Genomic DNA, 14,495 nt, shown 5'->3' with positions numbered 1-14,495 from the left:
TCATGGCGTTTCTCCCACGTTTGGGAAACTTGACCTCGACGGTGTTAGTAGTTAGGCCATGGAAGCGCGTTAAATGTTGCGGCGTTCGCGAAAAACAGTTATAACTTTCGGGAGCACTTGCACAGGTAATCTAATGCAAAAACAACAAGTAACGCACGAACTTTGAACTTTTTTATAAACATAATTTCCGTAACGTGGTCCTTAATTTTGACAAATATAAGTAAGGTACCTTGTTTAGTTGGACACCGGAGACACCAACTACGCAGTTGGCACCTCGTATGACTCATGAAAATAGGGGGAAGAAAAACGAGGTTTGGCAAGTTCTTGCAACGCTTCCGATCAAGTTAGGAACGTGACAGTTTCATCACACATTAAAATGAAAATTTAGGCTTTTTCATTTCCTGAATTGAAAATGGTGCACCCAACGTTACTAGACTAGCTTGGTACACCTGTAAGCTAGGTTTGGACAAGTAATTTTCTGTAGATTCTGTCGTCACTCTAGACAGACTAAACATTTATATTTCGTCATTAACGGCATACTTGGTACCTGAACGAAATATATAAACAACGTGCCTAACATAGTTGACCGAGAATACAGGGAAAAAGCAACCGCATTACTCGTATAACGCTAAATATTTTGGAGAATAGGAGTATTCAGTACTTATGTTCAAGTCGATTGCGTAATTATTGTACACGTTTGAAACTTTCGGTACACGTCACCATTATAAAAAAAAAATATGGGGTCTTACGTGTCAAAACCACTTTCTGAGGCATGTCGTAGTGGGGGACTCCGGAAATTTGGACAACCTGGGGTTCTTTAACGTGAACCTAAACCTAAGTACACGGGTGTTTTCGCACCCATCGATGTGCGGCCGCCGTGGCCGGGATACGATACCGTGACCTCGCGCTTAGCAGCCGAACACCGTAGCCACACGTCACCAGAAGAGCAGCTCTTCGTTTCCTGCAAACATGAAATTTCTGCCGTTTTTGGTCCTCTCAGGAGGCGGGGAAAATTTGTAAGCGTTTCGTATAACGCCTCTAAACAGGCCAAAAACTAGGGTCTAGTAGACAAGGGTAGACGTCTTCGGGTTGTATGGCGCAGAGGGAATGACCACGAGAAGAAGGACGAGACGACACACAAAGCGCAAACTACCAACAAAGGTTTATTTTCCCAGTGTACAATTTTCTCAAGTCCCACAGTACATATATCGCACAGATGCCCCTACATAGCATGGGGCATGCAGGCAGGTGCCTTAAAATGATAGACGTAGAGAGGACACATTGACAATGTCAAAAATACAGGTGACGGGTGACTCGCCATTTATTGTAGATCCTGTGCACGTGAACCATTGTTCAGCGCATGTACCGTTGTCACGCGTCATGCATGACAAGCTCACAAGAGGCTGAAAAATATTTTGAGATTAGGTTCGGAGTGCATAAGCGCCCCATGCTTTAACATTTCCGATAAGGCACAAGTATTTTTTAGGAGGAGGTAACCATTTGCGCATGCGTGGCGTCGTTGTGCGAGCGCATAAAATTGTGCACTGGAAAAATAAACCCTCGTCGGAAGTTTGCGCTTTGTATGTCTTCTTGTACCTCTTTTTGTGGTCGTTCCCTCTGCGCTATAGAACCTGAAAATCATGAACCAACAAGCCCAAATTTCCACTATCCTGAAGAGTAGAGGCAATGGTAGAGGCTTGGGCCTGTTGGTAATTCACCGTGAAAGAAGCACTCAGAACACGGGGACAATGTAGACGGACGCGGCGTCATGTGTGTGTGTTTCCTTTCTTTTTTGGCCCCGCCTTCAGCACTGCGCTCGTTTTACGAGAGTTTAACAAATTTCGTGTAAATCCTAATTGGCACGAACACTTCAAAATTTGCCAGCACGTTACTCTGAAGTTTCCTTACTTTTCCTTAAAGTATAAACTTCGGTAGAGGTATAAATCTTTTTAGAAAAGCGGGAAAACCTGCGTATGACGTTTTTGGAGCCCTATGTAGTCTCATTAGCGGCTTCGCTGTAAAAATGCGCGTTGTCTTCTGCGCCCCTAGAGATGTACGCGTCGCATTTGCCCAGCTAGTAGTGGAAAGCAATCTCGAAACTCATTTATTGCAGAATGACAGACAACTGGGCTAGCTGGCAAATATTCGTTGTCGAGATTCTTACACTATATCGCTAAAGTAGAGGACTTCGCCATTTAAAAGGCTCCGTTCGATTCCCACGTGGTTCCAATGCATAACGCGAACCACTTCACGGTGCCTTTGGGTGATGGACAACAAGTTTTCAAAGACATTGCTGCAGTTATTGCACGATGGACATTTGGAAGCGTTTATTTGAATTTGTTTTATTATTTATCCCTCGAGGCAAATCTTCCCGAAAAAAAAAGTTTACAGTGGCATTGCACTAAAGTCCTCCACTGTGGCGCGGTGCGGTCGAAATGCGTAGCGCCATGCAGACGACGATCTCAGGTGTGGCGTATGCGGTCATAGCGGGCCAGCGGCGTACCAGTCTTCTTTTTTTTTTTCAGATTGTTCTGTCCTATACCGCGCCCACAACGGGGGATCGGCCAAGGAGCGGACGGTACACATAACGTGCCAAACTTGCTTTTTGAGATGACCGCCGCGTGTTCATGATGATTACGATTTCCATATTATGGCACCCCCTCCCCCCTCCCGCACCGTGCAGCATTTCTTACTCTCACTTTGCAAGGATGATTCCATCCCAATAGCAGCTTGTCAGCAAAAAGAAGGCGTCAGCTTGTGTAACGGCGGCGGCACGAGCATTCGTGAAGGAATGCCGATTCTCGAGCGACAGCTGAACCAGTTTTGCGCGATCGGGGCACGTGACCCATCAATTAGGTCACGCGTTCCACGGCCGCTGTGAAGGCGCGCTGGTTGAGGGACAGCCCGCGTTCCGTCGATAGCTCAGTTGGTAGAGCGGTGGACTGTAGAGGTGTGACCAACGCGGACATCCATAGGTCGCTGGTTCGAATCCGGCTCGACGGAGGATTTTTTTTTGCTTAAAGGGACTCTGAAACGATTTTGGCGATTTTCTACAAACGTACTGAGTCGTTAGAGTAGGTCCTTCTGATCATTAATTGACACATCTAAGTGCTCTGCGTAAAGCGTGTAATTTATTATAACGTTTTAAAAATGCACATCGCTGTCGATCGCAGCGCACTGCTCGGCTGAATTTTAAGCCGCCCCTACCCATACATGCGTTTCCCCGCAGGCCGGCTGAGGCCGGTGAACAATAGAAGGCAGCATCCACGTGACCCTGCGTTCCCGGATGTTGGTTCCCTAAGTTGGTTTCCAACTGTCCCTATGAGGCTACTGAATACCTAGTGTGTCACGTGATTGGGGAGGTTTCTTCCCTGTATTACTGCCGGAATATGCAGCAGAAACCACGTGATTCTAAACGCCGTCTCTCCGCTTCGGAATGGCGCACGTCTGTGATCGAGCTGCCATCGGTGATGACGATCGTCGCTGCGAATTTTGCAGCAAACTATTCATACAGAGGAAGAACATGCTGTAACACATCAGGAACGTTCACAGAATGGCCGTGGATGTCAAGAAATTGATGAAATGCGACGTATGTGGCACTTCCCTGCCTACAATGGAGAAGTATTCGGTGCACCAGATCGCTGCGCACAACTTCGAGGCTGACTACGTGCACCTGTGTTCCGGAACAATAAGGGTGAGGAACAGTTTTATTAAGTTTATTCTCAGTCATCGTAAGCAAATGACGTTTAAACGCAATATTATATGTCGGACTTTTTTTAATTTCTTGTTGCGCAGTGTGCCTCCAAAAGCAGTTGTTTATACCTTGCGGGCCTTTGTTTTTTCTTTCTCCATCTGTTTCGCGAAGAGTATATTTTGCGCACGTGCCTAATTTATTTCCTTGGGGTATGTTGAAGTTTGTATCCTCGTTAAATATAATTTGTTTGTTTATCCATCTATATATAGTATAGTCATGTGTGCGCGCTCCCAGCGATGCGCTACATGACATACGTTTGGCATGGTCTGCTTTCCTGCCCAGCAAGTGGAGTGAAATTTGACGTTTGCACATCTTTTTTTCTTTTTTTTAAGCGACAGGAGTAAGCTGTTCTGCGTTCTGACGTTGCTCTGTGCCACATGCGTGCGTGGCCTAGTCTTCGCCTCAATGCACGTTGAAATGCGGCAGAGACGCAGAACCAGGACCATTCTTGAATTTGCATGCGGATGTCGCCGGGATCGTTTCCCAGCGTATTGTTGGCAAACTCTTTAGTAGTACATTTCATAGAATAGAGCGAAATGTGACGCTCCCGCACCCTCCCCCCCTTCTTTTTTTTTTTTTTCTTAAACGAGAGGAGGGATTTGCTCTGCGTTCTCACGTTGCTTTGCGCTACTTGCGTGCGTGGTACAGTCTTCGCCTCAGTGCCGACCGCAATACACTTGCAATTGCGGCTGTCAGCGGCTTGATCTCCCGGCGTACTTTGGGAAAATTCTTTAGTAGTACCACAGTCCTTCAATTGAAGGACTCTGGTTGTAGATTTCATAAAATAGAGCCAAATTTGACGCACGCGCAATCCTTTTTTCTTTAAGAAGAGTGTGTTAGGAGGCTACTTAGTAAGACATCTTTTTGTGAACTTAAACTGCGCTTGGGAAAAGACACCAACGTAGAAGAAGACAGGACGAACGCAGACTAGCAACTGGTTTATTGAAATCGCACATAATGCTGCCTCTTCGAACCAGGTGCGTGCCCAAGCCAGATCATAACCGCGTGACCATGGAACACTCCCTCGCCAAGCCCCTATCTACAGTAAAAATTCAAGCTCTTCTTGAAAAGAAGGAGCTTTTCAAGAAGAAACTGAGGGAAGGGATTCACACTGTTCTGGGGCGTAGCTTGCACCACGTGCTCTCAGTTCGTCTTTGTCTTATCGTAACAGCATTGCTGTGAATGTACAGTCTGATTCAATATTGAGGAAGGAGTGAGCATAGATCATGCTTAAGTTTCATACTTGTTTCTTATTAAAACAAAACTAATATGATAAATTTTTTGAAGTTATGGCGCATTGCATATTTGAAATTCAATTTTAATAGAAATTTGAGCAATATCAAGGGTGACCTCATGACACAGTCGAGTTGAAGGTGAGGGAGTAAAATAAATGCTACGTTAGCCCGTGTCCAAAGCCTTCAAAGTGATTATTTTTGTTTGCATCTCTCTCCCCAAAGTACTTGTCACCATCTAATGCTATTTTGTGCTTTTATTACAGAATTTCATGAATGGAAAGCAGCCAAAACTGCTGGTTCATTTTGCCCAGGGACCCCAAAAAACTGGCCAGTGGAGAGACAAGGATCCACTATTACTGTAATAGATCAGGCGAGGCAAGGAAAAAGGAAGGTCGTGGTGACCGTCGGGAGAAAAGTCAGGGGAGCTGTAGGTCTGGTAAGATTTGTCTTTCATTTATTACCATCACAATGGACAACACTCAGAGTCCGACACCTGAAAGCACCACCATAAAAGTCAGGTATCAAAGAAACCATTATGGTCATAAACCAGAAATTCAGCACTTGGGAATGAGTGACAAGGAAAAGGCCAGCGTAGCAGAGAACCTAGAAAGGGGTGTGCCCATGAAAACCATTCTAAAGCGAATAAGAACATCTGTGGCATCCAAGCTGAGGCCAGTGCACTTGGCAGAGTGCTCAACCCTGCATAACATCAAACGGCAGTTTAACCTTGCTGCTCCTGAACGTTGTCACACTAATGACGCTGTCAGTGTAGACATGTGGGTGCTTGTGATGAAAGAAAAAGGTGAAACACTTGTCTGCCTGTACAAGGCACAAGGTGCAGTGGACCCAAGTGGTACATTTTCTTCAGCAGACTTTGCTCTTGTTCTGATGACAGAGCCTCAGAAGGAGCTACTAGAAAAATTGGGCCCTGCAGGGACTGTATGTCTTGACTCCACACATGGAACTACAGAGTACCTGTTTGAGCTGACCACTCTTCTGGTGCTAGATAAAGTAGCATCAGTTGTAGCTATAGCTTATTTCATCTGCAACCAGATGAACGAGCAAACTTTGACAGCATTCTTCAAATATCTGGAGTCGGCCATGGCCAAAAAAGTGGCCGCTAAGACATTGATATCTGATGGTGCCTCGCAATTCTACAAAGCAGGGTCCAGGGTCATGGGTGCCGCAAAACAGGAACTTCTCTGTGCCTAGCATGTGGATAACAATTGGCGTAAGAAGACACTCGAGTGTGTAGAGAGACAGCTAAGGCCACATGTTTACCATAGTGTGTGGCTACTCTTAGAGTTCCTCGCGGAAAAGGCATTTGAAGATTATTTTAAGCAATTCCTTTCTAGTGAGGAAGAAAAACTGAGGGGCTTCCTGAAGTACTTCAAAGACCACTATGCAGTTAGGCCGCAAGAGTGGGCCTATCGCTTTAGGACTAGAGCAGCTGTCAACACTAACATGCACCTTGAGAGCAAGCACAGGACGTTAAAGCATACTATGCTGGAGAGAAAACAGAATAAGCATGGTGACAAACTAATTTCTGCCCTCATGGACTTGACAAATCATTTTTTAATGAAAAGGGCTAGCCAGATGATGAAAGGGGCAAAGGGTAAGGAGCGGAGAACAATTTAGAAGAACCACAGGTCTGGCAGTGAAATGGCAGCTTGTGCCAAAATAAATGAAGATGGCATATGGACTGTGCCATCTCAGTCTATTAAAGGGCTCTCATACAAAGTGTCAAAAGTGAAAGATGGTGCTTGCTGTCCTTTGAGGTGCAAGGAATGCGCAGTGTGTGTGCAAGCACAGTCACTGTGTGGTCATCGCTAATCCAACTAGCAGCAACAAGGCCCACGAGAGCTCACCCAAAGAAGCATGTGAGGCAAGTCGGGCATTGCATATTGTACGGAGTATAACAAAGCTGGAAGCAGCCAAAGCAGTGTCAAGCTCAACACTCTTAAGAGCAAAAATGGACTCAGTCAGACAGGCAATATCAGATGGTGAAGTCTCTGAGGGTGTGGCTGAGAAGGCAAACAATTTGTTTTAGCCAGTTTTCATGCTTGTGGAAAGTGAAAGTGACCCAAAAAGAAAGATGCCAGACCATTCAAATGAACCAGCCAACAAAAAAGTTGTGCACCTGTTAAGATTTCACTCTACAAAAAACCCTAGATTGTCGCAGCCATCATAACAGCTTAGGGACAGCAACATAGAAACTGAAGAGATAACCACGTCAGCAGGGCACGATTACTGGTAACAAGCCTCCAGTGCAGTTAGGAAGAGAGAAGTGGTGCAGTAGTGCTGTGCTGTCATGCCTTATAGAAGCAGGTTGAGGGCTCGCATATAAACAAATCATGACATGTGGTCTCTGATGATTAGCCCGTCTGTTTTTGTCTGTGGTGTGCAGCCATATGTCACAGCTGGATGGTATGTGTGTTAGAGCACGAGAGATGCCTCCATGCTTGTTGTATGAGCTGCTGGTAAGTGTTCTGTGAAAATAGGTACAGACCCAGTGGTTATCTCTAGTATGTGGCAGCTGTTGGATTGTAGTGTGTTAGAGCACGCCTCCATGCTTGTCATATGAGCCGCTGGTAAGTATGTCTGTACATAGGAAGCGCATTGGACGGTGTGTAGTGTTTCAGTGTGCAAAAGCCTCCAATGTGTTTTGCTACTTATAAATTTGTGTAAACACTCAGTAGCACAGTAGTCATGATGTTGCACTGCTGAGCTCAAGCCTGCGGGTTCAATCCCAGCAAAGGTGGCTGCATTTCAGTGGTGGTGAAATGAAAAAAAAAAAAGCGTGTAGTTGAATTCAAGTGCACATCACAGAACCCAAGGTGGTCAAAATAATACTGAGTCCCGCACTGTGGCATGCCTCATAATTCGATCTAGATGTTGTGTTCCATGTGATGTTCTTTATTGCCCATTTGAATAAACTTTTATTTTTTCAGATTACCAAAATAGAGGGTATATGCAGTGGTGTTGTGTGCAGTCTGGATAAGTTGCTCTGGTCATGTGCACTCAATGAAAACTTCTGCATATTTGGCTGCAGCAGACAGTGTCATAATGATAGTAAAGACTATGCAGAAAGCTTTAGGCCACTCTACATATCAGATCAGTTTTATATTGCATCCCTTATGGTGCTTATGGTGACAGAATAATAATTGGCGATGCTTCCTTACACATTTAATATTTTTCTTTTTTTCTTTTGGAAGAGCAACCTTGGAAGAATAATCTACAACAATGCTCCTACCTTCTCTTTCACTGTCTCCCCATTTCTTTTCTACACTTCAACTTCATTCTACGCACTATCTTATTCTCCTCTTCATCCTACATTGACGGTGTGGGAAAGTGAGCTAAGCGTGCATAAAGATTGCTGTGCAGAACTTAATTGCAGCACTGACGAAGACAAATCTTTGTCAAAAGGTTCATTACAGCTACATTCCCCCTCCAAACACTGTTTATCACTTCAAGCCTTCATATTCCTGTGAGCTTTTGTCTTGTTTAACAGTTGTAACAGTCATACTATTTATTACTATCAATAGCCAGCATACATTTAGCACTGCAAAGTGCTGTTTAGAAGACGTGTGAGTTTCTACTTCCCTTATGATAAACACTCCAGACATTCAGTCTCTAATTTATGAAAATCTTTCAAACATTGCCAGTGATGACCACCATATGGGTTAATGTCGGCATGGGACTGAGGCTTTCCCGCAAAAAGAACAGTTATGTTTTGCTCATATCATGTGACTGACAGTTTCTGCTGTAATTTTTGCACTTGTCAACTGCACTGTGAAGAGTTCGTTTCTGTGAATATGTGCTGGCCTGATTCTTCTTAATCACGCATTTCAGATCTTGTGCTGTGAGATGAGGAGGTGTAAAATAAAAACACCGTGTAGATTTCACAATGCCTTTAAGAAACCACGCAAAGCTTGGAGATGAAGCATTACATGCAACTTGAACCAAGTGTCTGGACACAGCAAGTGAAAGTTGTTTTGTCATGAGTGAGGGTGTCGGCGTTACTTGTAACTGCCTTTAAATAAAAGTTTGTTTCAAAACAGTGGCTCAACTCTGTGTTCCCCCGGTAAAAAACAAAACCATTGAAATTTGCAATTCTCTTTTTAAACATAATTGACCAATATGAATAAAAAAAACTTTATGAATCAAGATATAAGCTTGCCGTACCATGGAAACACTTGAAACTCCTTTTGAGAAGCTTACTCATACGCGAACACATTATAGCAATTATTTTCAATCGTATACCCACAATTTGCCTCGTCACCATGTCAAGTTTCAAGGCAGATTTTTTTTTAGACTCCAGGAAGCCGTATGCTGAATTCTATCCATTGTTTACTGCATTGCATTTGATTTTCTATAACAAATAAAATCGAATTCTCCATTGATTGCACCGACGCTCACGTTATAATTATATGCTATTATTATTGACTAGTCTTTTATATATATTCTTGGAGGGTGGGGGCTGCACTGGTGGCGTTCTACGAATTTGCGCCGCGTGTTTGTGCGGGTAAACTTAAGCGCACAATTTTTTTTGCGCGTTATGAAAACAATGCACTGCAGGTATTTTAATTAATGCAACGAGCTGTATGAAATATCAGTCAAGGGGTTGGAAACGTCGCTATAGAGAATCCCGACTATTTTCTTTTGCGTGTGTGTATTTGGAGTTGATGCAGTTTTTTTTATTTACTTATTTTGGCTACATTGCGCCAATTGCGCTTCCATAGAATAAAGAAACGCGCGCTTGCCGACTCGATCGCAAGGGGACAGCCTGATCAACATCAATATCAGCAGCAATGGCGGATTTGCGCTTGTCGTGGCGCTTGCGAAGTTTTCAATAGTTTTCGCCTTTTAAGTGATTCTTTTGCTATTTTAACGTGTGGAGGTTCATTGTACGTCTGTTTTTTCTAGTTTGGCATGTGTTTTAACACATGTGAAGGTGTAGTCTTTTCTTCTTCAGCGGATATATGTACAAGACCCCGTTCACCGTCTATCAGGTAAGATGTGTACGTATGCTACACGCAAGCGTAGTGCTTCATTAAGCCACAGTGCACTACAAAGTTAAGCATGAACGGTACACAAAATTCACAAGTTCGAAGTATTGCCAAGAACAACCATTGATTGGCGAAGTTCTCACAGGCGTTGCAGAAGTTGTTGGGCGCGGCAGTGCTGAACGTAGCGTTAGCGGCTTAAATCGTGTGTTTTTACTAGTAACAACGTGTCACTATTTCATATTATTGGCGGCGTCTCCAGGACACCAAATCGGTAACGGTGACACCAGAGCTAGAACCCGGACTGGTCCATGGGTTGGGGCTCGCCGAGGCCTGCGCGTGCTAGTAGTATATCTATGATGCCCGTAGGCTGTGTGTAAGTCGTACTTCCCGAATTTACTGACGCATTTTAAGATCAGCTGTCCGCTTTCGCGGACAAAAAAGCAGGAGTCAGGGTGGTCCGTGGGTTGGGGCAACATAACCTGCTTCCAGTTTCGATCCCTCCGCTACCCTTTGGGTACCCTGCCGCCTCCTTGATTATAATCTAATGCTCTCCTGAGGCCTCTGTTTGCCGGTTACATGTGCCCTCCTGGAGCAGTACTTGTAAATGAATCCGATCTATCGTCGCAACGAAAAAAGCGCCCCGCGACTTCTACAACACCAGTCAGAACCTTGCCCATTGGTTTACCTATGTGTGGCCGCAAATACCTGAAACTCAATGCCAGTTCAACATATTTGTTGGCAAGGGTGTCAGGTCGTTGCTTTGTGTGGAATCGGCCTTTTCTCAATTCTTAAGAATTTAACTGGAATGCACCTGACCAGTGCTGCTCTGTGGTGCTTGCCACCAATCCCTTGGACAGGGAAGACATGAGTATCCCTGTGCATACACTTTATACGCAGTGGTGTGACCGCTTCCTTTGGGAAACTACCACGTTAGCGATATTGTGAGAACTATGTGGCTTTCCTTCATCTTCCTCATCCGTACGTAGTGTGTCGCTTCTTCCTCGCCATAGCTCTAGCTCGGCAAGAATAAAGCGGTTCTTTAGAAGTGGTGAAGGTGCTGGGGTTCTGCATACCAAGGGCATATAAGGTAACAGTGCTTGTGCCTTTAATATGTCGCATTCGATCATTTTGAGACGTGGTGGTGTTCATGCGTTAGCACAATTCCAGGACATCCACAATGTAAGAGGTACATGATTCTCTAATTGTATACTCTCTCCAGGCCTTTCTCACAACCTCAGCACAAGTACTGGGAGCATAAAAAAACTGACAAAGCTGGTGCATGAATGTTGCCCGATCAGAAAGATCTGGCTCTTGGATCAAAGCCAATTTTTTTTTTACATTGTAGAGGCAGACGGGCATGCTGTAAAGTTTCTAAGAACTGTCCCACCATTGCTGACTCTGTTGTACATTTATCAAACCACTTGATTCTCACCAAGCTCAAGCTATGGTGACAAAGACGCGCCACATGCTTTACAGTCACATATTGCACTCGCAATACATCTGTTATGCCAGTTTGCCGAAATGAGCATGCACAGTAGTGACGAATTCACTATGCGTGCACAGGGATTTGCCTTTCCTGTCCTATGGGCTGTTGGCAAGCATCACAATGCTACACTCGTCAGGCACACCTCAGCTTTCAGTATGTTTACATTCGGTTGCATGAACATGGAGGGAGTGCGTTCGCTGTAATCAGTACCACACATTTTGCTAATGTAGGCTTGAGTGGCTTTCCCATGCCTCCACTAAATAGTCGGAATACTTCCATGTATGATAGAATGATGAGCATTTAACCTCCAGACATGCAGCAGTCTTTACACCACTGCAAGGCAGAAGCAGCCTTCTCGCCATGTTCACGCTCAAATAAATCCCATTATTAAGGCATTTTATGGGCCTCCCAAACCGCCTGCACCACCTGAATGATGTCACTTGTTGTTGCACCTGGCTGTTCATTTCATTTGGCATCCTCTGTTCGCACATATTCGTTTCCAATACAAGAAAATTGCAGGGCTGGTTCGCAATCTTTTCTGTTTTCCTTATTTTTTTTATGGCCTTGTAAAACTGAGAAACGATAATGAAAAAAAGAAACAAAGGCTGCCTTCCTGTTCACCAGTGAAAGCATTGTTGCTTAGAAAGAGGCGCAGAAAAAGATGTATATGCATGTCGGACAGCCTGCACAAGGTTTTATCTTTGTCTCTTCAAACATCGCGTACCTGCGTCAGTGGACTCGCTGTTCTGTAGCATTATCCCTGGCAGCGGAAGCACTGTCCCAGAGCTCTAAAAAGTCATCGGAAGCACAGTGCTAAACCTTCATCCTTGAAATGTGAAGAACGTCACTGGACAGGACGAGAGATGACAAGGTGAGACTGATTGGGGCAATGTTGTGGTGATGGGTGCCACCTGGTTGAGCGCACAGTATGGTCCCCTGTCCTGAGAAAAGCTTTTCTGGGAGCTCTACACAGTGGAAAGGGGACCAGAGAAGTACAAGCGCACCAGGGGAGAAATGAAAGTCTCATTGTGAAGCATGGTACTGTCATTTCTGGTTGCTTCATGATGCAGTAATGATAGTCGCAGCACAATATTTTCAATTTGTTCTGGCAACTCACGATATGCAAGTGAATGCTGCTTACTCTGATCATGTGGCTGCGTTTCAGTGCTTGGATATTTAAGGCCACGTTGCAAAATGCACAAGAGATTTATAATCGACTTCGTATACACAGAAAATACAAGAACAGTTCTAATAGCACTGAAAAGACAGAGCATTCATGGCGTCGTTCAAGCTCAGTGTCCTTGAGCGTGCACAAGAACTAGTCTAACTGATGTTATGACTGGCCTGTGTGGTCAACGATTTGTGTCGCGCCACCAAAGCAACAGCGAAAGGCTGGACCCTTTAGATATGCCGAGCCGCCTGCAACCGTTGGAAAACGCCTAGGAGGCCCCAATAGCAATAAGACCTTATCATTTGTGCAGGCATTTTCGCCAGCTTACCCACGGCTTTCACAACACCCTGATGTCTGCTTAGTCTCCACAGTGTTGTCTCCCTTCAGCAAGTCGGACGATTAAGCTTTGTGTGTGCATTCGTTCTTTCTCTGCGTCCTCGGCAGGGAAGATGCCAGCGTTGTGTGCGTGTGCGCATGTCAGTGCCTTTCCTTCTACTGAGCCAGTGGGGGTTAGAAAATTCGTTGAACACTTGCATGTATCGAGCGGCAGCTGCCAGCGTGCAGAGTGTTTTCTCTCTCCTTTTCTTGAGCGAGGGTATTCCAAACACTATAAAGGATGTCTTCGCTAATGGACTTCAGCCTTCAGTTTTTGAGCAAACTAGCATGTCTGTCGCTCACCATCGGGAAACTTGCAGAGTTGACCACTCCGTAACAATGTGAAGTAAACATTCATTGCTACTCGTTGAATTGTTGCCGTATCTCCTGCCTGGCCCCCTCGGCACTCATGAGCCACTGCAAAATGCAGTCAGCGGCACGATCCGACAACCAATGGTAAGCTCCAGACCACCAAGCCCACGCTACTTCCACAGTCTTGGGTTCCCATCTTTAATACGGAGCAGCAGCAAAAAAAGAATTGACATCTGTGAATAAGGTATGCGGATGTGGGCTGCTTCCCTTGAACATAGGAGGCAAATGCCTTCAGGAAGTTCAGTTGCACTTTGTTATATGAAAAGGCGTCTCACCAAGATTGGAAGTTGCAAACCGACAAGTGCAGTGCATAGATCACACACTAACAATCCTGTCTCCAAATTATCAAAATTATGCACAGTGGGAAAACAACTGAAATTTTAAACAAAAGCCATCATGGTCTCAACGAAGCCCTGCTTCAGCCAGAGTCAAGGTTACATGCACAAATGTCTCTATGTAAAACGTGCTGCCTGCAATATCACCAACCATGGCACGTGACTTTCGTAAGCCAACCAATGTTAAATGCCATCCCTGGATGTGTGCCCCACAGCAAAAAAGGAAGAGAAGAAAAAAAGGAAAGAAAAGACGGCTCGTCATGCGAGTGTGACGTGAACCCTTGGCTCCGTCATGGGGGAAGATGAAGAAGGAAGATCACTTGGAGGCAAAGGGGTTGAGTGCCGTCACTTTTAGCACTCGCCTCCTGGCAGCGTGAAAATGCAAGATTTCAATTTCTTCCATTTCCTTTAATAATGAACTAATTAGAAATATTTGTTTGAGGAAATGCTCCCTTGACGGCATCTTACAACTTCCAATGTACCTATAACTAAAATTTGCCATGGTGCTTAATGAGAGGGGCTTTTCAGCCCAAATTAGATCCTGCAGACTATAGTACAGTATGGAAAATATGGTACATGGAACTGTAAAATTTAATTTTCCACAGCAATTTCTACCTGTGCAGTTGGAGTTGGCTTTGTCATAGCATAGATATGAGGACCGTGAAACAACCTTTATTCCCTAAAGATCCTGTCCTGTAGTATATTTGAGCATTTACATAAAGGCATGGAGACCCTCAGTGTGTTGCAATCTAAGTGGC

The 14,495-nt window shown here is 44.7% G+C and overlaps 1 long non-coding RNA gene and 1 other non-coding gene across 2 annotated transcripts; both read left to right on the top strand.

Annotated features, from left to right (window-relative positions):
- The first annotated feature begins 2,911 nt into the window (after positions 1 to 2,911).
- TRNAY-GUA (transfer RNA tyrosine (anticodon GUA)) lies at positions 2,912 to 3,003 on the top strand. The gene is given in 2 exon segments: positions 2,912 to 2,948; positions 2,968 to 3,003. It is a non-coding gene; the product is annotated as a tRNA-Tyr (tRNA).
- A 441-nt stretch (positions 3,004 to 3,444) lies between these two features.
- On the top strand, positions 3,445 to 9,052 carry LOC135900489 (uncharacterized). The gene is made up of 2 exons (XR_011514436.1): positions 3,445 to 3,694; positions 5,253 to 9,052. It is a non-coding gene; the product is annotated as an uncharacterized lncRNA (long non-coding RNA).
- The last annotated feature ends 5,443 nt before the right edge of the window (positions 9,053 to 14,495 follow it).

Source organism: Dermacentor albipictus, chromosome 5 (assembly GCF_038994185.2).
Source record: "Dermacentor albipictus isolate Rhodes 1998 colony chromosome 5, USDA_Dalb.pri_finalv2, whole genome shotgun sequence".
In the NCBI taxonomy this organism is placed as follows: domain Eukaryota; kingdom Metazoa; phylum Arthropoda; class Arachnida; order Ixodida; family Ixodidae; genus Dermacentor; species Dermacentor albipictus.
Note: the sequence above shows the minus strand (reverse complement) of the source record. Positions and strands in the feature narration are given on the sequence as shown.